The 22,971-nt window shown below is 41.3% G+C and overlaps 1 long non-coding RNA gene, 2 other non-coding genes and 1 pseudogene across 5 annotated transcripts in view; 1 reads left to right on the top strand and 3 right to left on the bottom strand.

Annotated features, from left to right (window-relative positions):
- The window catches only part of LOC137215441 (uncharacterized), an 82,248-nt gene that overhangs the window by 8,899 nt on the left and 50,378 nt on the right, over window positions 1-22,971 (top strand). The window lies entirely within an intron of this gene.
- On the bottom strand, window positions 1,348-2,995 carry LOC137214654 (4-hydroxybenzoate polyprenyltransferase, mitochondrial pseudogene; annotated as a pseudogene).
- On the bottom strand, window positions 7,336-7,442 carry LOC137215800 (U6 spliceosomal RNA). Its single transcript, XR_010939434.1, has one exon. It is a non-coding gene; the product is annotated as a U6 spliceosomal RNA (small nuclear RNA).
- Window positions 16,512-16,584, bottom strand: TRNAG-CCC (transfer RNA glycine (anticodon CCC)). Its single transcript has one exon. It is a non-coding gene; the product is annotated as a tRNA-Gly (tRNA).

Here is a 22,971-nt window from a genome sequence, read left to right as displayed (position 1 = left end):
CTTAGTTGCTCTGCGGCATGTGGGATCCTCCCGGACCAGGGCCCGAACCCGTGTCCCCTGCATCGGTAGGCGGACTCTCAACCACTGCGCCACCAGGGAAGCCCCCCATTGTAGTTTTGATTTGCATTTCTCTAATAATTAGTGATGTTGAGCATGTTTTCATGTGCCTGTTGGCTATATGTAAGTCTCCTTTGGAGAAATGTCTATTTAGGTCTTCTGTCCATTTTTTGATTGGGTTGTTTGTTTTTGATATTGAGCTGTATGAACTGTATGAGCTGTTTGTATATTTTGGAAATTAAGCCCTTGTCGATCGCATCATTTGTAAATATTTTCTCCCATTCTGTGGGTTGTCTTTTCATTTTGTTTATAGTTTCCTTTGCTGTACAAAAGCTTGTAAGTTTAACTAGGTTCCATTTGTTTATTTTTGCTTTTATTTCTATTGCCTTGAGAGACTGACCTAAGAAAACGTTGCTACGATTTATGTCAGAAAATGTTTTGCCTATGTTCTTTTCTAGAAGTTTTATAGTATCCAGTCTTACATTTAAGTCTTTAAGCCATTTCGAGTTTATTTTTGTGTATGATGTGAGAGAGTGTTCTAACTTCATTGATTTACATGTGGCTGTCCAGCTTTTCCAACACCACTTGCTGAAGAGACTGTCTTTTCTCCATTATGTATTCTTGCCTCCTTTGTTGCAGATTAATTGACTGTAGGTGTGGGGGTTTATTTCTGGGCTCTCAACTGACTACTGTTCTGTTCCACCTGACTTATATTCTTATATAATACATCCAGTGAGTAAAAATGAGTTTCTGGAGTTCTGAGAGCCACTTTAGCAAATTAATTGAACCCAAGGAGGGGGTCGTGGGAACCTCTGATTTATAGCTGGTTGGTCAGAAGCACAGGTAACAACGTGGACCTGTGACTGGAGTGTGAAATGAGTCGGGGTGCTGTCTGGTAGGACTGAAGCCTTAAAATGCAGAATCTGAGGTTACCTCTGCTACCAAACTCGGGTCCAGCTGCCACTGCTTGAAAATCAGTACTCAGGAGGCAAGTGTTAGGAGAAATGAAAAATGTTCCTTTTCCTAATGTTCCTAATCAGAAAGCTAGCATTCTGGAGAGAAGGCAGACTCGTGTCCCAAATCTAACTCTGAAGATTATGCTTGGCCATAGAAGTTTGTTGTTTTGTTTAACAGGTATAATAGGTAAAAATCTTTGTTTACTGATTTAAATTCTCTTAAAATATAAAAAATAGAATGGTTTCCTGAATTACAGCTTTTGGCCATAAGTAAAGGTCAACACAGAGAACAATAAGCCCAAACTTTCTGTAGCAACTTTTATTTTCCCCTAAAAAGAGAGTCCATTTTCATACAGAGACATTCATTTAGATGAGACACACATTAGGTTTTTTCCGAAGTGCCCAAACTCACATAATTCCTGTAACTGCAGATGAGAATTACAATGAGAAGCATGCATTAACTTAAAAATACTGCAGGCGATGGCAAATCCTGACGAGTTCCCGGTTTCCGTGACAGGGTAAGAACTCGACTAGTACATACTTGAACTAAAATCCAGGCAAAAATGCTCTAAAACTTCATCTACTGGTTTGTAATTCATTAACATATTGTAAGACTGTTATTCAGATCCAGTTATGTGGTAATAAGACCTGAGAGTGTTTTGTAAAAGTTTATTTTAAAAATCACCACATAAACTTAATTTGCTAATTTTCCATTCTATTATCTGTATTTTTCTTTGTTTCACCTGTCTCCTTTTCTTTCCACAAATTCCCAAGGACAATCCCTAAAAAAAGTATTAGTCCTATTGTTCTTTTGGAGGTGAATTTATCCCAACACTCCTCAGGTCTGTGCATGTCCAGAGTGTAAATCTGGTGAGCCAGATGGGCTCCTGCTGCAGCAGCCGGAGCAGTGTGGTAGGGCACAGTCTGACCGTTGTTCGCTCCCACCAGGCTCAGCACCCCCAGCATTGCCACACTGAAGCCACCGAGCCACTGCTTAGTATCTTCACAGAACAGCACTGCCGTGGACTTCAGCGCGATCAGAGCATCATCTGTCTTGTCCTGACGAGCCTAGATAGTATCTTATATGAGTCCACATAATCCCAGAAAAATAAAGAGGGAGGCAAACAGATGGATCACAGGAGCCCTTGATAGCAGACCATCCAAGTAATGCTCCCCAATTAAAAGTCAACCCCAAGGCTAATTGAGGCCAGTGTGTAATTCTCTTCATTAGTGGGTAGGTGATGACAAGAAGTAGGGATGCTGCTCCAAGAGCTGTACTGTAGTAATTCAGACACAGAAGAACACCTAGTGCCAAGTTCAGCTGTCCCCCGAGAAAAACAGAGGACTGAAAAGTTGAAATGTCTCCAGCAGCTATTGGGTGACTTGCTGTTCCTGGAACCTTTTTATCATAGTCCTGGTCCCACATGTCATTAATAGTACAGCCTGCTTCACGCAGCAGAACGGCTCCAGTGCCAGAGAGGGATAACACGTACCAATCCGGAAAACAGCCTGGTTGGGCTGCCAAAGCAGTGCTCCGAGTACATGGCGGGTGCCGCAGCCAGGTTCCGATGGGCTTGTCCAACCGCATGAGGCACACGTGGGGCTGCAGACGGTGGGGCGCCAATTCACGATCCCCGCCGCCGACAGGCTCAGCCGACGCCCGCCCGGCCCCAGCCCCGCCGAGGGCCGCCAGTCTCCCGTGTGGAGCTCGCGGGCCGCGTGCGCCAAGGCCAGGGAGCGGCCTTGTGAGCCCCTTAGCCACGCCTGTGTCCTGGCCCGCGAGCCCCACGCCTCCCGCGCCCAGCATCGGGCCATGGAAGTTTTTAAAGGGAAAAGGGGAAGTGGCCTCAGTTACTTATTGAAATAGGGGATCAGACTTGTCACCTTCTCCCACTGCATGCAGGCTTGTCGACCTTTCTTTAGATGCTATCTTGTTCACACAGTTTGTTTGAGAGATTACTGAAGGGGAAGCTAGGGAGGAGATCTGGTCATCTGTTAATTATTTATTCTTCCTTTCTACTTCTTTGATCTATGGAAAGAACCAACAGGTTAGGCACGGTATTGTGTGATCAAAAGTTAGGAAAGTTGGTGGGGCTTCCCTGGTGGCACAGTGGTTGGGAGTCCGCCTGCCGATGTAGGGGATGCGGGTTCATGCCCCGGTCCGGGAAGATCCCGCATGCATGCCGCGGGGTGGCTGGGCCCATGAGCCATGGCTGCTGGGCCTGCGCGTCCGGGGCCTGCGCGTCCGGAGCCTATGCTCCGGGCCAGTGAGAGGCCTGCGTACCGCAAAAAAAAAAAAAAAAAAAAGTTAGGAAAGTTGGAGGCGCAGTGGTTAAGAATCCACCTGCCAATGCAGAGGACATGGGTTCCAGCCCTGGTCCGGGAAGATCCCACATGCTGCAGAGCAACTAAGCCTGTGCACCACAACTACTGAGCCCACGTGCCACAACTACTGAACCCGCGTGCCTAGAGTCCATGCTCTGCAACAAGAGAAGCCACCACAATGAGAAGCCCGAGCACCACAACGAAGAGTATCCCCCACTCACCACAACTAGATAAATCCCACGCGCAGCAATGAAGATGCAACGCAGCCAAATATAAATAAATAAAATAAATAAATTTATTAAAAAAAAAACAAAGTTAAGAAAGGTGTGCTTGGGCCGGAGATGAGTAGAGCATGGGGGTGCCTGGCTTACGGTTAGTTAGAATATAGCTTAGCTAAAGTGACAAGACAAAAGGGGCCTCCTGCAGAGAGCTCTTTTTCCTGACAAGAGCTGCTTACATCTCCAGGTAGACGGCCTCAGAATTGAGTTGTTTGGTGTGGGGGAAATCTCCTCACATATACAATGAAAATTGGGTTCAAACTCAGGGACCCCCAGGGGCCTGCAGCCAGAGACCCTGGGACCTGGATCCACCCACCAGCAATCCAGCGCTAGCCCTAGGACCCCCACCAGTGGGCCGACACCAGCTCTGGGACCCCTGCACCCTGCAGCCAGAGATCCCAGGACCTGACTCTGTATGCTGGTGGACTGGTACTGGCCCCAGGACTTGGTTTCACCCACCGGTGGGTGGGCACCAGCCCCAGGATCACTGCAGCTCTGCAGCTGGCCTTGTCAGGACCCAACTAACACACCAGCCCCAGGGCTCCTTGGGCCCCAGCTGTGCCCACCAGCAAGCCAACCCCAGCTCTGAGACACCTTGCACCCCTCAGCCAGCCGCTCCAGTTTCCAGCCCTGCTCAGCAGTGGGCCAAGTCCAGCTTTGGGACATCCCGGAACCTGCAGTCAGCCATGTCGGGAACTGACCCTAACCGCCAGCAGGCTGGCAATGGACCTGGGAGCCCCAGCCCCACAGCTACTCACCCTAGAACCCCATTCTGTCCACCAGTGGGCCAGCAGTAGCCCTGGGACCCCCCTCCCCCAGGCTTCCACCGCCAGCTGCCTGTGACCCAGCCCTGGGAACCATGGCTGGCAGCCTCCGCACAAGGAGGGCCTGGCAACCAACTGGACCAGGGGCCAGCCACGCCTAGCAGACCACCTACATAGTCAACCCACCACAACGGAAGGACCCACGCAGCCCTCATGGACATAGGGGCACCCCTAGAGCACGTAACTCTGGTGACCAGAGGGGAGTGTGCTGCTGGGAGGCTTAGGACATCTCCTACAAAAGGCCACATCTCCAAGGTCAGGAAATAATATCAGTGTACCAGATACACAGAAATAAAAACAGCAAAATTAGGCAAAATGATGTGACAAGAGGAACGTGTTCCAAACAAAGGAACAGGATAAAACCCCAGAAGAAGAACTAAAACAAAGCTTGAGCACTGCAATGAAGAGTAGCCTCCACTTGCTGCAACTAGAGAAAGCCCACATGCAGCAACGAAGACCCAATGCAGCCAAAAAAAAAAAAAGTTCAAGGTAAGGATCATAAAGATGATCAAAGAACTCGAGAGATGAATGGATGAAAACAGTGAAAAGTTTAACAAAGAGTTAAAGAGCCTTTTTATTTATAAAGAAGAACCAAACAGAGGTAAAGAATACAATAACTGAAATAAAAAATACACTAGAAGGAATCAAAAGTAGATTAGATGACAGAGGAACAGATCAGTGAGCTGGAAGACAGTAATGGAAATCACTGAAGCTGAACAGAAAAAATAAAAAGTGAGGACAGTTTAAGAGAATTTGGGACAACATCAAGCATGCTAAAATTCACATGATAGAGATCCCAGAAGGAGAAGAGAGAGAGAAAGGGACCGAAAATGTGTTTGAAGATAGAGTAACTGAAAACTTTCCTAACCTGGGAAAGGAAACAGACATTCAGGTCCAAGAAGCACAGAGAGTCCCAAACAGAATCAACCCAAAGAGAATCACATCAAGACACACTGTAATTAAAATGGCAAAAATTAAAAACAGAGAATCTGGGCTTCCCTGGTGGCGCAGTGGTTGAGAATCTGCCTGCCAATGCAGGGGACATGGGTTCGAGCCCTGGTCTGGGAAGATCCCACATGACGCGGAGCAACCAGGCCCGTGCGCCACAACTACTGAGCCTGCGCGTCTGGAGCCTGTGCTCCGCAACAAGAGAGGCCGCGACAGTGAGAGGCCTGCACACTGCGATGAAGAGTGGCCCCCACTCGCCGCGACTGGAGAAAGCCCTCGCACAGAAACAAAGACCCAACACAGCCAAAAATAAATAAATAAATTACCAAAAAAACAACAAAAAAACCCCAGAGAATCTTAAAAGCAGCAAGGGAAAAGCAACAAGTTATGTACAAGGGAACTCCCAGAAAGCTATCAGCTGACTTTCCAGGTGATTGGAGGCAGGAAAAAGGTGAAGTACTGGCTGCTCTGTACAGGCATATCTGAGTTACATGCTTCTTCAGGGGTGCATGTTCAGAAAATGGTGGTGTTAGCATGATCTGAGGGTGGAGATTTTGGCCCTGACATCAAAAAGTCATCCATTGGACACTTGTACAGGCCCAGCAGGAGGGTCCATGGTGCCAGTCAGTTTGAACTTGGCAAGACTAACTCCATGTTCCTGAAAAACAAACTAAGTAACCGTTACTATAGTGACCCTTGTGTCACAGGTGTTATCTGTTGGGGGTGGTTAAAGGAGTCTTACCATAAGCTATGTGTCTAAGCTATGTGAAGCTTGGAGGGTATACAATTTGCAGGAACATTTAAGACAAGCTTGATTGGTGAGGGCAGGTTATGGGATGTTACTAAGCAAGTTAGAGTGTAAGGGATCAAACTCTTGACTGCCCTCGGTTTCCACCTCACTGTGGTAGACATTTTCATAGGACATCCTGGTGGACTGGATACTTATTAATAACTAAATGGGATTCTAGTAATGTGCCAGTATCTTTTGACTTTTAAGATTGTTTTGTTATAAAGGATTCATGTTTGAAGACCAAGGGGTGGACTGTGTGAAAGGAAAAGCAAAATGGAGTTGCCATTGCTAAGAGAGCCTGGAGGCCATTAAGGAAGTGTGGCTTATACACATCTCAGCCTGGATGGAATCTGACATTTTGACCACTTACTGTCCTAATGGAGTCATTCAGAACATCTACCAGATACTCAAGATACTTATCAGACCCTTACCCTAAAATAACTCATGATAACCTATCTATTTATTGGACCCGACCCTAAAATAACTTGTGATTCCTTAAGGACAAATGTTTTCCAACTTGTGTCAGAGTTGATCACAATTCTTGCCAGGCAACTTTTAACTTTGTGGCTTTTTGCCTCTGTAAGCCGTGACTCTTCCTGGAAACACTCTTTTGGTTTTACTTGAATCTGTGTCTCCTGAATTGAGATTCTTAGGACGCCCAGTAAACTCATTTCTTATTTGCAGCCTCCTGCACTATTTCTTGGTTGACAACTGTGAAGCCGTGATTTATAATAAGAAATAAATATTTGATCCTCATCCCCATTTCTGGCACAGAGCTCCTAAAACTTTTTTGTTGTTCTTGTTGTTTTTTAAAAAATTGAAATCTGGTTGATTTAGTGATACAATATCATGTTAGTTTCAGTTGTACAGCACAGTGATTATATATACACACATATATATATATATATACTTCTTCAGATTCTCTTCCCTTATAGGTTATTACAAAATATTGAGTATAGCTCCCTGTGCTATACAGTAGGTCCTTGTTGATTATTTTATTTTATTTATTTTTTTGCAGTTCTATAATTTTATTTGACAATCAGCAGTTAGTGTTCATCCACATTAACTGTAGATTTTTCAAAGTGGTGACAGGAACATAGGTAACCAACATATAGAGCTTGTTTGGCGAATCTTCATCTTCATTATGTTTTCTTAACAAAAATATGGAACACTTGACGAATTTGTGGGTCTTCCTTGTGCAGGGGCCATGCTAATCTTCTCTGTATCCTTCCAATTTTAATATATGTGTTGCCAAGGCGAGCACTCTGCTTTATATATAGCAGTGTGTATATGTTAATCCCAACCTCCTAATTTATCCCTCCACCCCACCTCCCTTTCCCCTTTGGTAACCATAAGATTGTTTTCCATGTCTGTGAGTCTCTGTTTTGGAGATAAGTTCATTTGTATTATTATTATTTTTTTTAGGTTCCACATATAAGTGATATCATATATATATATATTTTAACATCTTTATTGGAGTATAATTGCTTTAAAATGGTGTGTTAGTTTCTGCTTTATAACAAAGTGAATCAGCTATACAGATGTACATATATCCCCATATCTCCTCTTGCGTCTCCCTCCCACCCTCTTGCGTCTCCCTCCCACCCTGCCTATCCCACCCCTCTAGGTGGTCACAAAGCACTGAGCTGATCTCCCTGTGCTATGCGACTGCTTCCCACAAGCTATCTGTTTTACATTTGGTAGTGTATATATGTCCATGCCACTCTCTCACTTTGTCCCAGCTTGCCCTTACCCTTACCCCTCCCCAGTCTTCAAGTCCGTTCTCTATGTCTGTGTCTTTATTCCTGTCCTGCCCCTAGGTTCTTGATAACCCCCTTTTTTTTTTTTTAGATTCCATATATATGTGTTAGCATATGGTATTTGTTTTTCTCTTTCTGACTTACTTCACTCTGTATGACAGACTCTAGGTCCATCCACCTCACTACAGATAACTCAATTTCGTTTCTTTTTATGGCTGAGGAATATTCCATTGTATATATGTGCCACATCTTCTTTATCCATTCATCTGTGGATGGACACTTAGGTTGCTTCCATCTCCTGGCTATGGTAAATAGAGCTGCAGTGAACATTGTGGTACATGACTCTTTTTGAATTATGGTTTTCTCAGGGTATATGCCCAGTGTTGGGATTGCTGGGTCGTATGGTAGTTCTGTTTTTACTTTTTTGAGGAACCTCCATACTGTTCTCCATAGTGGCTGTATCAATTTACATTCCCACCAACAGTGCAAGAGGGTTCCCTTTTCTCCACACCCTCTCCAGCATTTATTGTTTGTAGATTTTTGATTATGGCCATTCTGACCTGTGTGAGGTGATACCTCATTATAGTTTTGATTTGCATTTATCTAATGGTTAGTGATGTAGGGCATCCTTTCACATGTTTGTTGGCAGTCTGTATATCTTCTTTGGAGAAATGTCTGTTTAGGTCTTCTGCCCATTTTTGGATTGGGTTGTTTTTTTTTTTGATATTGAGCTGCATGAGTTGCTTGTATATTTTGGAGATTAATCCTTTGTCAGTTGCTTCGTTTGCAAATATTTTCTCCCATTCTGAGGTTTTTGTCTTGTTATTGGTTTCCTTTGCTGTGCAAAAGCTTTTAAGTTTCATTAGGTCCCATTTGTTTATTTTTGTTTTTATTTCCATTTCTCTAGGAGGTGGGTCAAAAAGGATCTTGCTGTGATTTATGTCACAGAGTGTTCTGCCTCTGTTTTCCTCTAGGAGTTTTATAGTGTCTGGCCTTACATTTAGGTCTTTAATCCATTTTGAGTTTATATTTGAGTATGGTGTTAGGGAGTGTTCTAATTTCATTCTTTTACATGTATCTGTCCAGTTTTCCCAGCACCACTTATTGAAGAGGCTGTCTTTCCTTAGTTTTTTTTTTTTTTTTGGCCATGGCTCACGGACCTAGCTGCTCCACGGCATGTGGGATCTTCCCGGACAGGGGCACGAACCTGCATCCTCTGTATCGGCAGGTGGACTCTCAACCACTGCGCCACCAGGGAAGCCCTGTCTTTTCTCCATTGTATATCCTTGCTTCCTTTATCAAAAATAAGGTGACCATATGTGTGTGGGTTTATCTCTGGGCTTTCTATCCTGTTCCATTGATCTATATTTCTGTTTTTATGCCAGTACCATACTGTCTTGATTACTGTAGCTTTGTAGTATAGTCTGATGTCTGGGAGCCTGATTCCTCCAGCTCCGTTTTTCTTTCTCAAGATTGCTTTGGTTATTCGAGATCTTTTGTGTTTCCATACAAATTGTGAAATTTTTTGTTCTAGTTCTGTGAAAAATGCCATTGGTAGTTGGATAGGGATTGCATTGAACTGTAGATTGCTTTGGGTAGTATAGTCATTCTCACAATGTTGATTCTTCCAATCCAAGAACATGGTATATCTCTCCATCTGTTTGTATCATCTTTAATTTCTTTCATCAGTGTCATAGTTTTCTGCATACAGGTCTTTTGTCTCCTTAGGTAGGCTTATTTTTAGGTATTTTATTCTTTTTGTTGCAATGGTAAATGTGGATGTTTCCTTAATTTCTCTTTCAGATTTTTCATCATTAGTGTTTAGGAATGCAAGAGATTTCTGTGCATTAATTTTGTATCCTGCTACTTTACTAAATTCACTGATTAGCTCTAGTAGTTTTCTGGTAGCATCTTTAGGATTCCCTATATATAGTATCATGTCATCTGCCAACAGTGACAGCTTTACTTCTTCTTTTCCGATTTGGATTCCTTTTATTTCTTTTTCTTCTCTGATTGCTGTGGCTAAAACTTCCAAAACTGTGTTGAATAATAGTGGTGAGAGTGGGCAACCTTGTCTTGTTCCTGATCTTACTGGAAATGGCTTCAGTTTTTCACCATTGAGAACGATGTTGGCTGTGGGTTTGTCATATATGGCCTTTATTATGTTGAGATAAGTTCCCTCTATGCCTACTTTCTGGAGGGTTTTTATCATAAATGGGTGTTGAATTTTGTCAAAAGCTTTTTCTGCACCTATTGAGATGATCGTATGGTTTTTATTCTTCAATTTGTTAATATGGTGTATCATATTTATTGATTTGCATATATTGAATCCTTGCATTCCTGGGATAAACCCCACTTGATCATGGTGTATGATCCTTTTAATGTGCTGTTGGATTCTGTTTGCTAGTATTTTACTGAGGAATTTTGCATCTATGTTCATCAGTGATATTGGCCTATAGTTTTCTTTCTTTGTGACATCCTTGTCTGGTTTTGGTATCAGGGTGATGGTGGCCTTGTAGAATGAGTTTGGGAGTGTTCCTCCCTCTGCTATATTTTGGAAGAGTTTGAGAAGGATAGGTGTTAGCTCTTCTCTATATGTTTAATTCGCCTGTGAAGCCATCTGGTCCTGGGCTTTTGTTTGTTGGAAGATTTTTAATCACAGTCTCAGTGTCAGTGCTTGTGATTGATCTGTTTATATTTTCTGTTTCTTCCTGGTTCAGTCTCGGAAGGTTGTGCTTTTCTAAGAATTTGTCCATTTCTTCCAGGTTGTCCATTTTATTGGCATATAGTTGCTTGTAGTAATCTCTCAGGATCCTTTGTATTTCTGCAGTGCCAGTTGTTACTCCTCCTTTTTCATTTCTAATTCTATTGATTTGAGTCTTCTCCCTTTTTTTCTTGATGAGTCTGGCTAATGGTTTATCAATTTTGTTTATCTTCTCAAAGCACCAGCTTTTAGTTTTATTTATCTTTGCTATTGTTTCCTTCATTTCTTTTTCATTTATTTCTGATCTGATCTTTATGATTTCTTTCATTCTGCTAACTTTGGGGGTTTTTTGGTTCTTCTCATTGCTTTAAGTGTAAGGTTTGGTTGTCTATTTGAGATGTTTCTTGTTCCTTAAGGTAGAACTGTATTGCTATAAACTTCCCTCTTAGAACTGCTTTTGCTGCATCCGATAGGTTTTGGGTCATCATGTTTTCATTGTCATTTGTTTCTAGATATTTTTTGATTTCCTCTTTGATTTCTTCAGTGTCTCTTGGTTATTAAGTAGTGTATTGTTTAGCCTCTATGTGTTTGTATTTTTTACAGATTTTTTCCTGTAATTGATATCTAGTCTCATAGCGTTGTGGTTGGAAAAGATAATTTATATGATTTTAATTTTCTTAAATTTATCAAGCCTTGATTTGTGATCCAAGATATGATCTATCCTGCAGAATGTTCCATGAGCACTTGAGAAGAAAGTGTATTCTGTTGTTTTCAGATGGAATGTTCTATAAATATCAATTAAGTCCATCTTGTTTAATGTATCATTTAAAGCTTGTGTTTCCTTATTTATTTTCATTTTGGATGATCTGTCCATTCATGAAAGTGGGGTGTTAAAGTCCCCAACTATGATTGTGTTACTGTCAATTTCCCCTTTTATGGCTGTTAGCATTTGCCTTATGTATTGAGGTGCTCCAATGTTGAGTGCATAAATATTTACAATTGTTATATCTTTTTCTTGGATTGATCTCTTGATCATTATGTAGTGTCCTTTTTTTTTTTTTTTTCAGTACGCGGGCCTCTTACTGTTGTGGCCTCTCCTGTTGCGGAGCACAGGCTCTGGACTTGCAGGCTCAGTGGCCATGGCTCACGGGCCTAGCCTCTCCGCAGCATGTGGGATCTTCCCAGACCAGGGCACAAACCCGTGTCTCCTGCATCGGCAGGCAGACTCTCAACCACTGCGCCACCAGGGAAGCCCTGTAGTGTCCTTCTTTATCTCTTGTAATAGTCTTTATTTTAAAGTCTATTTGTCTGATATGAGAATTGCTACTCCAGCTTTCTTTTGATTTCCATTTTCATGGAACATCTTTTTCCATCCCCTCACTTTCAGTCTGTATGTGTCCCTAGGTCTGAAGTGGGTCTCTTGTAGGCATATATATGGGTCTTGTTTTTGTATCCATTCAGCCAGTCTATATCTTTTGGTTGGAGCATTTAATTCATTTACATTTAAGGTAATTATCGATATGTATGTTCCTATGACCATTTTCTTAATTGTTTTCTGTTTGTTATTGTAGGTCTTTTCCTTCTCTTGTGTTTCCTGCCTAGAGAAGTTCCTTTAGCATTTGTTGTAAAGCTGGTTTGGTGGTGCTGAATTCTCTTAGCTTTTGCTTGTCTGTAAAGGTTTTAATTTCCCTGTCGAATCTGAATGAGATCCTTGCTGGGTAGAGTAATCTTGGTTGTAGGTTTTTCCCTTTCATCACTTTAAATATGTCCTGCCACTCCCTTCTGGCTTGCAGAGTTTCTCCTGAAAGATCAGCTGTTAACCTTATGGGGATTCCCTTATATATTATTTGTTGTTTTTCACGTGCTGCTTTTAATATTTTTTCTTTATATTTAATTTTTGATAGTTTGATTAATATGTGTCTTGGCGTGTTTCTCTTTGGATTTATCCTGTATGGGACGCTCTGTGATTCCTGGGCTTGATTAACTATTTCCTTTCCCATATTAGGGAAGTTTTCAACTATAATCTCTTCAAATATTTTCTCAGTCCCTTTCTTTTTCTCTTCTTCTTCTGGGACCCCTGTCATTCGAATGTTGGTGCATTTAATGTTGTTCCAGAGGTCTCTGAGTCTGTCCTCAATTCTTTTCATTCTTTTTTGTTTATTCTAATCTGCAGTAGTTATTTCCACTATTTTATCTTCCAGGTCACTTATCCGTTCTTCTGGCTGTTATTCTGCTATTGATTCCTTCTAGAGAATTTTTAATTGCATTTATTGTGTTGTTCATCATTGTTTGTTTGGTCTTTAGTTCTTCTAGGTACTTGTTAAACGTTTCTTGTGTTTTCTCCATTCTATTTCCAAGATCTTGGATCATCTTTACTATTATTACTCTGAATTCTTTTTCAGGTAGACTGCCTATTTCCTCTTCATTTGTTTGGTCTGGTGGGTTTTTACCTTGCTCCTTCATCTGCCATGTGTTTCTCTGTCTTCTCATTTTGCTTAACTTACTGTGTTTGGGGTCTCCTTTTCAGAAGCTGCAAGTTCATAGTTGTTGTTGTTTTTGGTGTCTGCCCCAGTGGCTAAGGTTTGTTCAGTGGGTTGTGTAGGCTTCCTGGTGGAGGGGACTAGTGCCTATGTTCTGGTGGATGAGGCTGGATCTTGTCTTTCTGCTGGGCAGGTCCACGTCCGGTGGTGTGTTTTGGGGTGTCTGTGACCTTATTGTGATTTTAGGCAGCTGTCTGCTAATCAGTGGGGTTGTGTTCCTGTCTTGCTAGTTTTCTGGCATAGGATGTCCAACACTGTAGCTTGCTGGTCTTTGAGTGGAGCTGGGTTTAGCGTTGAGATGGAGATCTCTGGGAGAGCTTTTTCTGTTTGATATTATGTGGAGCTGGGAGGTCTCTGGTGGACCACTGTCCTGAATTCGGCTCTCCCACCTCAGAGGCACAGGCCTGACACCCAGGCAGAGCACTTAGAGCCTGTCAGCCACACAGCTCAGAAGAAAAGGGAGAAAAGAAAGAGGGAAAGGGAGAAAGGGAGAAAGAGAGAAAGAAAGAAAGAAGTAATGTTATTAAAGTAAAACATAAAAAATAATTATTTAAAATTAAAAGGTAATAAAAAAATTTAAAAATAAAAAGAAAGAAGAGGGGCTTTCCTGGTGGCGCGGTGGTTGAGAGTCCGCCTGCCAATGCAGGGGACACGGGTTCCTGCCCCGGTCTGGGAAGATCCCACATGCCGCGGAGCGGCTGGGCCTGTGAGCCATGGCCGCTGAGCCTGCGTGTCCGGAGCCTGTGCTTCGCAACGGGAGGGGCCACAACAGTGAGAGGCCTGCATACCGCAAAAAAAAAAAAAAAAAAAAAAGAAAGAAAGAAGAGAGCAACTAAACCAGAAAACAAATCCACTAATGATAACAAGCGTTTAAAAATATACTAAAAAAAAAGAACGGGCAGACAGAACCCTAGGACAATTGGTAAAAGTGAAGCTATACAGACAAAATCACACAAAGAAGCATACACATACACATTCACAAAAAGAGAAAAAAAAAAAATATCATTGCTCCCAAAGTCCATCATATCAATTTTGGGATGATTCGTTGTCTATTCAGGTATTCCACAGATGCAGGGTACATCAAGTTGATTGTGGAGATTTAATCTGCTGCTCCTGAGGCTGCCTGGAGAGATTTCCCTTTCTCTTCTTTGTTTGCACAGCTCCTGGGGTTCAGCTTTGGATTCGGCCCCGCCTCTGCGTGTAGGTCTCCTGAGGGCATCTGTTCTTCGCTCAGACAAGATGGGGTTAAAGTAGCAGCTGATTAGGGGGCTCTGGCTGACTCAGGCCGGGGGGAGGGAGGGGTGCGGATGCGGGGCGAGCCTGCGGCGGCAGAGGCCGGCGTGACGATGCACCAGCCTGAGGCGCGCCGTGTGTTCTCCCGGGGAAGTTGTCCCTGAATCACGGGACCCTGGCAGTGGTGGGCTGCACAGGCTCCCGGGAAGGGAGGTGTGGATAGTGACCTGTTCTTGCACACAGGCTTCTTGGTGGCGGCAGCAGCAGCCTTAGCATCTCATGCCGGTCTCTGGGGTCCGCGCTGATAGCCACGGCTCTCGCCCGTCTCTGGAGCCCATTTAGGCAGTGCTCTGAATCCCCTCTCCTCGAGTACCCCAAGACAATGGTCTCTTGCCTCTTAGGCAGGTCCAGACCTTTTCCCGGACTCCCTCCTGGCTAGCTGTGGCACACTAGCCCCCTTTAGGCTGTGTTCACGCCGCCAGTCCTCTCTCTGGGATCTGACCTCCGAAGCCCGAGCCTCAGCTCCCAGACCCGCCCGCCCCGGCGAGTGAGCAGACAAGCCTCTCGGGCTGGTGAGTGCTGGTCGGCACCGATCCTCTGTGTGGGCATCACTCTGCTTTGCCCTCCGCACCCCTGTTGCTGTGCTCTCCTCCGTGGCTCTGAAGCTTCCCCCCTCTGCCACCTGCAGTCTCCGCCCGTGAATGGGCTTCCTAGGGTGTGGAAACCTTTCCTCCTTCACAGCTCCCTCCCACTGGTGCAGGTCCCGTCCCTATTCTTTTGTCTCTGTTTTTTCTTTTGCCCTACCCAGGTACGTGGGGGAGTTTCTTGCCTTTTGGGAGGTCTGAGGTCTTCTGACAGCGTTCAGTAGGTATTCTGTGGAGTTGTTCCACATGTAGATGTATTTCTGATGTATTTGTACGGAGGAAGGTGATCTCCACATCTTACTCTTCCGCCATCTTGAAGGTCTCTCATATGATATTTATCTTTCATTATTTGGGTTACTTAGTATGATAATTTAAAAAAAAATTATTTATGTACGTATATATGTATGTATTTATTTTGGCTGCACTGGGTCTTAGTTGTGGCACACGGGATGTTTATTGTGGCATGTGGTCTTCTTAGTTGTGGCATGCAGACTTCTAAGTTGCAGCATGCATGTGGAACCTAGTTCCTTGACCAGGGATCGAACCTGGGCCTCCTGCATTGAGAGCACAGAGTCTTACCACTGGACCACCAGGGAAGTCCCTGTATGATAATTTCTAGGTCCATCCATGTTGACGCAAATGGCATTACTTCATTCTTTTTAATGGCTGGGTAATGTTCCGTTGTATATATGTATACCACATCTTCTTTATCCATTCATCTGTCAATGCCCAGGAGTGGGATTGCTGGATCACATTTAGTTTTTTAAGTAACCTCCATACTGTTATCCATATGGTTGTACCAATTTACATTCTCACCAACAGTGTAGGATGGTTCCCTGTTTCCACACCCTCTCTAGCATTTATTGTTTGTAGATTTTTTAATGATAGCCATCCTGACCAGTTCTATGTCATTGTAGTTTTGATTTGCATTTCTCTGATAATTAACGATGTTGAGCATCTTTTCATCTGCTTTTTGACCATCTGTATGTCTTCTTTGGAGAAATATCTATTTAGATCTTTCACCCATTTTTTGACTGGGTTGTTTGTTTTGTTGATGTCGAGCTGCATGAGCTGTTTATGTATTTTGGAGATTAATTCCTTGTTGGTTGCTTCATTTGCAAATATTTTCTCCCATTCTGCAGGTTCTCTTTTCGTTTTGTTTATGGTTTCCTTTGCTGTACAAAAGTTGTTGTTTTTTAAAAATAAATAATAATTTTAAAAAATTAATTTGGCTGCTCTGGGTCTTAGTTGCAGCACACAGGAGGATATTTGTTGCTGCATATGGGATCTTTTAGTTGCGGCATGCAGGATCTTTTTAGTTGCGGCACGCAGGATCTTTTTAGTTGCAGCACGCGGGATCTTTTTAGTTGTGGCATGTGGAACCTTTAGTTGAGGCATGCAGAATCTTTAGTTGCAGCATGTAAACTCTTAGTTGGGGCATGTAGGATCTAGTTCCCTGACCAGGGATTGAACCTGGGCCCCCTGCATTGGGAGTGCAAAGTCTTAGCCACTGGACCACCAGGGAAATCCCTGTGCAAAAGTTTTAAGTTTAATTAGGTCCCATTTGTTTATTGTTGTTTTTATTTTCATTCCTCTAGGAGGTGGATCTAAAAAAGTATTGCTGTGATTTATGTCAGAGAGTGTTCTGCCTACGTTTTCTTATAAGAGTTTCATAGTATCTGGCCTTACATTTAGGTCTTTAATCAACTTTGAGTTTGTTTTTGTGTATGGTGTTAGGGAGTGTTCTAATTTCATTCTTTTACATGTAGCTGTCCAGCTTTCCCAGCGCCACTTACTGAAGAGCCTGTATTTTGTCCATTGTATATTCTTCCCTCCTTTATCATAGATTAGTTGACCATAGATGCATGGGTTTATCTCTGGAGTTCCTATCATGTTCCATTGATTTATATTTCTGTTTTTGTGCCAGTACCATACTGGTTTGATTACTATAGCTTTGTAGTAATGTCTCAAGTCAGGCAGCCTGATTCCTTCAGCTCTGTTTTTCTTTCTCAAGATTGCTTTGGCTATTCAGGGTCTTTTGTTTCCATACAAATTGTAAAATTTTCTGTTCTAATTCTGTAAAAAATGCCATTGGTAATTTGATAGGGATTGCATTGAATCTGTAGATTGCTTTGTGTAATATAGTCAATTTGAAATATTGATTCTTCTAATCCAAGAACAAGTTCTATGTCTCCGTCTGTTTCTGTCATCTTTGATTTCTTTCATTAGCATCTTATAGTTTTCAGAGTACAGGTCTTTTCCCTCCTTAGATAGGTTTATTTCTAGGTATTTTATTCTTTTTGATGAGATGGTAAATGGAATCGTTTCCTTAACTTTTCTGATCTTTTGTTCGTGGTGTATTGGAATGCAACAAACTTCTGTGTATTCATTTTGTATCCTGCAACTTTATCAGATTCATTGATGAACTCTAGTCATTTTCTGGTAGCATCTTTAGGATTTTCTATGTATAGTATCATGTCATCGGCAAACAGTGACAGTTTTACGTCTTCTTTTCCAGTTTGTATTCCTTTTATTTCTTTTCCTTCTCTGATTGCCGTGGCTAGGACTTCCAAAACTATGTTGAATAATAGTGGTGAGAGTGGACATCCTTGTCTTGTTCCTGATCTTAGAGGAAATACTTTCAGTTTTTCACCACTGAGAATGATGTTTGATGTGGGTTTGTCGTATATGGCCTTTATTATGTTGAGGTAGGTTCCCTCTATGCCCACTTTCTGGAGAGTTTTTATCATAAATGGGTGTTGAATTTTGTAAAAAGCTTTTTATGCATCTATTGAGATGATCAGATGGTTTTATTCTTCAATTTGTTAATATGGGTTATCCCATTGATTGATTTGCGTATATTGAAGAATCCTTGCATCCCTGGGATAAATCCCACTTGATCATGGTGTATGATCCTTTTAAAGTGTTGTTGGATTCTGTTTGCTAGTATTCTGTTAAGGATTTTTGCATCTATATTCATCAGTGATATTGGTCTGTAATTTTCTTTTTTTGTCGTATCTTTGTCTTGTTTTGGTATCAGGGTGATTGTGGCCTTGTAGAATGAGTTTGGAAGTGTTCCTTCCTCTGCAATTTTTTGGAAGAGTTTGAGAAGGATAGGTGTTAGCTCTCCTCTAAATGTTTGATAGAATTCACCTGTGAAGCCATATGGTCCTGGACTTTTGTTTGTTGGAAGATTTTTAATCACAGTTTCAATTTCATTACTTGTGATTGGTCTGTTCATATTTTCTATTTCTTCTTGGTTCAGTCTTGGAAGCTTATACCTTTCTAAGAGTTTGCCCATTTCTTCCAGGTTGTCCATTTTATTGGCATAGAGTTGCTTGTAGTAGTCTTTTAGGATGCTTTGTATTTCTGCGGGGTCTGTTGTAACTTCTCCTTTTTCATTTCTAATTTTATTGATTTGAGTCCTCTCCCTCTTTTTCTTGATGAGTCTGGCTAATGGTTTATCAATTTTGTTTATCTTCTCAAAGAACCAGCTTTTAGTTTTATTGACCCTTGCTATTGTTTTCTTTGTTTCTATTTCATTTATTTCTGCTCTGATTTTTATGATTTCTTTCCTTCTGCTAACTTTGGTTTTGTTTGTTTTTCTTTCTTTGTTTGTAGTTCTTTTAGGTGTAAGGTTAGATTGTTTATTTGAGATTTTTCTTGTTTCTTGGGGTAGGCTTGTATAGCTATAAACATCCCTCTTAGAACTGCTTTTGCTGCATCCCATAAGTTTGGGATCATTGTGTTTTCATTGTCATTTGTCTCTAGGTATTTTTTTATTTCCTCTTTGATTTCTTCAGTGATCTCTTGGTTATTTAGTAACGTTTAGCCTCCACGTGTTTGTGTTTTTTTTACGTTTTTTCCCCGTAATTCATTTGTAATCTCATAGCGTTTTGGTCAGAAAAGACACTTGATATGGTTTCAGTTTTCTTAAATTTACTGTGGCTTGATTTGTGACCCAAGATGTAACCTATCCTGGAGAATGTTCCATGCACACTTGAGAAGAATGTGTAATCTGCTGGTTCTGGATGGAATGTCCTATAAATATCAATTAAATATATCTGGTGTATTGTGTCATTTAAAGCTTCTGTTTCCTTATTTATTTTCAATTTGGATGATCTGTCCATTGGTGTAAGTGAGGTGTTAAAGTCCCCCACTATTATTGTGTTACTGATGGTTTCCTCTTTCATAGCTGTTAGCAGTTGCCTTATGTATTGAGGCGCTCCTATGTTGGGTGCATATATATTTATAATTGTTATATCTTTTTCTTGGATCGATCCCTTGATCATTGTGTAGTGTCCTTCTGTGTCTCTTGTAACAGTCTTTATTTTAAAGTCTATTTTATCTGATATGAATATTGCTACTCCAGCTTTGTTTTGATTTCCGTTTGCATGGAACATCTTTTTCCATCCCCTCACTTTCAGTCTGTATGTGTCCCTAGGTCTGAAGTGGGTCTCTTGTAGACAGCATGTAGATAGGTCTTGTTTTTGAATCCATTCAGCAAGCCTGTGTCTTTTGGTTGGAGCATTTAATTCATTCACGTTGAAGGTAATTATCGACATGTATATTCCTATGACTATTTTCTTAATTGTTTTGGGTTTGTTTTTGTAGGTCCTTTTCTTCTCTTGTGTTTCCCACTTAGAGAAGTTCCTTTAGCATGTGTTGTAAAGCTGGTTTGGTGGAGCTGAATTCTCTTAGCTTTTGCTTGTCTGTAAAGCTTTTGATTTCTCAATCTAATCTGAATGAAATCCTTGCTGGGTAGAGTAATCTTGGTTGTAGGTTCTTCCCTTTCATCACTTTACGTATATCATGCCACTCCCTTCTGGCTTGTAGAGTTTCTGCTGAGAAATCAGCTGTTAACCTTATGGGAGTTCCCTTGTATGTTATTTGTCATTTTTCCCTTGTTGCTTTCAATAATTTTTCTTTGTCTTTAGTTTTTGCCAGTTTGATTACTATGTGTCTCGGCTTGTTTCTCCTTGGGTTTATCCTGTATGGGCCTCTCTGTGTTTCAGGTACTTGGGTGGCTATTTCCTTTCCCTTGTTAGGGAAGTTTTCAACTATAATCTCTTCAAATATTTTCTCTGGTCGTTTCTCTCTCTCTTCTCCTTCTGGGATCCCTATAATGTGAATGCTGTTACGTTTAATGTTGTCCCAGAGGTCTCTTAGGCTGCCTTCATTTCTTTTCATTCTTTTTTCTTTATTCTGTTTCGCAGCAGTGAATTCCACCATTCTGTCTTCCAGGTCACTTATCCATTCTTCTGCCTCAGTTATTCTGCTATTGATTCCTTCTAGTGTAGTTTTCATTTCAGTTATTGTATTCACCTCTGTTTGTTTGTTGTTTAATTCTTCTAGGTCTTTGTTAAACATTTCTTGCATCTTCTCGATCTTTGCCTCCATTCTTTTTCTGAGGTCCTGGATCATCTTCACTATCATTATTCTGAATTCTTTTTCTGGAAGGTTGCCTATCTTCACTTCATTTAATTGTTTCTCTGGGGTTTTATCTTCTTCCTTCATCTGGTACATAGCCCTCTGCCTTTTCATCTTGTCTATCTTTCTGTGAATGTGGTTTTTGTTCCACAGGCTGCAGGATTGTAGTTCTGCTTGCTTCTGCTGTCTGCCCTCTGGTGGATGAGGCTATCTAAGAGGCTTGTGCAAGTTCCTTGATGGAAGGGACTGGTGGTGGGTAGAGCTGGCTGTTGCTCTGGTGGGCAGAGCTCAGTAAAACTTTAATCTGCTTGACTGCTGATGGGTGGGGCTAATGGCAGACTCTGGGAGGGCTCACACCAAGGAGTACTTGGCGTTTCATTTGAGGCTTTGTTTCTTGGCCTGTAAGCCGCTGCCATCTCACTGTGGGCCCACATAAACCTCTTTGTAAGTCTGCAGAAAAACAGACCTGGATTGCTTTTATTTCTTTTTCTTCTCCTATTGCCATGGCTAGGGCTTCCAAAATGATGTTGAATAAAAGTGGTGATAGTGGACATCTTGTCTTGTTCTTGATCTCAGAGGAAATGCTTTCAGTTTTTCACCATTGAGAATGATGTTAGCTGTGTGTTTGTCATATGGCCTTTATTATGTTGAGGTATATTCCCTCTGTGCCCACTTTCTGGAAAGTTTTTATCATAAATGGGTGTTGAATTTTGTCAAAAGCTTTTTCTGCACCTTGAGATCATCATATAGTTTTTATTCTTCAAATTTTTAATTTAGTGTGTCACACTGATTGGTTTGTGGATATGGAAGAATTCTTGCATCTTTGGGATAAATCCCACTTGATCATGGTGTATTGTCCTTTTAGTGTATTGTTGGATTTGGTTTGCTACTATTTTGTTGAGGATTTTTGTGTATATGTTCATCATTGATATTGACCTGTAATTTTCTTTTTATGTTGTGTCTTTGTCTGGTTTTAGTATCAGGGTGATGGTGGTCTCATAGAATGAGTTTGGGAGTGTACTTTCACTGCAGTTTTTTGGAAGAGTTTCAGAAGGATAGCTGTTAACTTTTCTCCAAATGTTTGATAGAATTCACCTGTGAAGCCATCTGGTCCTGGACTTTTGTTTATTGGGTGTTTTAAAATCACTATTTCAATTTCAGTACTTGTGATTGGTCAGTTCATATTTTCTATTTCTTCCTGGTTCAGTGTTGGAAGGTTGTACCTTTCTAAGAATTTGTCCATTTCTTCTAGGTTGTCCACTTTATTGGCATATAGTTATCTGTAGGAGTCTGTTATGACCCTTTGTATTTCTGTGGTGTCCATTGTAAGTTTTCCTTTTTCATTTCTAATTTTACTGATTTGAGCCCTCTCCCTTTTTATCTTGATGAGTCTGGCTACAGATTTGTCAATTTTGTTTATCTTTTCAAAGAACCAGCTTTTAGTTTCATTGATCTTTTCTGTCGTTTTCTTTGTCTCTATTTCATTTGTTTCTGCTCTGACCTTTTTGATTTCTTTTCTTCTAGTAACTTTGGGTTTTGTTTGTTCTTCTTTCTCTAGTTGATTTAGGTGTAAGTTTAGGTTGTTTTTGTGAGATTTTTCTTGTTTCCTGAGGTAAGATTGTATTGCTATAATCTTCCCTCTTATAACTGCTTTTGCTGCATCCTATAGGTTTTGGATCATTGTGTTTTTATGTTCATTTGTCTCTAGATATTTTCTGATTTCCTCTTTGATTTCTTCAGTGTTCCATTGGTTGTTTAGTAACACATTGTTTCGCCTCCACATCTTTGTGTTTTTTACTGGTTTTTTTTCCTGTAATTGATTTCTAATCTTATAGCATTGTGGTTGGAAATGGTGCTCGCTATTATTTCAATTTTCTTAAATTTATGAATGCTTGATTTGTGTCCCAGAATGTGATCTATCTTGGAGAACTTTCCATTTGCCCTTGAGAAGAAAGTGTATTCTGCTGCTTTCGGATGGAATGTTCTGTAAATATCAATTAAGTCCATATGGTCTAATGTGTTATTTAAGGCCTATGTTTCCTTGTTGATTTTCTGTCTGGATGATCTGTCCATTGATGTAAGTGAGGTGTTAAAGTCCCCCACTATTATTGTGTTACTGTTGATTTCTCCTTTTATGGTTGTTAGTATTTGCCTTATACATTGAGGAGCTCCTATGTTGGGTGCATACATGTTTACAATTGTTATATCTTCTTCTTGGATTGATTCCTTGATCATTATGTAGTGTCCTTCTGTGTCTCTTGTGACAGTCCTTAAAGTGTATTTTTTCTGATATGAGTATTGCTACTCCAGCTTTCTTTTGATTTCCATTTGCATGGAATACTTTTTTCCATCCCCTCACTTTCAGTCTGTATGTGTCCCTAGATCTGAAGTGGGTCTCTTGTAGACAGCATATATACAGGTCTTGTTTTGGTATCCATTCAGCCAGTCTATGTCTTTTGGTTGGAGCATTTAATCCATTTAT

This window comes from Pseudorca crassidens, chromosome 20, assembly GCF_039906515.1.
Source record: "Pseudorca crassidens isolate mPseCra1 chromosome 20, mPseCra1.hap1, whole genome shotgun sequence".
Classification (NCBI taxonomy): domain Eukaryota; kingdom Metazoa; phylum Chordata; class Mammalia; order Artiodactyla; family Delphinidae; genus Pseudorca; species Pseudorca crassidens.
Note: the sequence above shows the minus strand (reverse complement) of the source record. Positions and strands in the feature narration are given on the sequence as shown.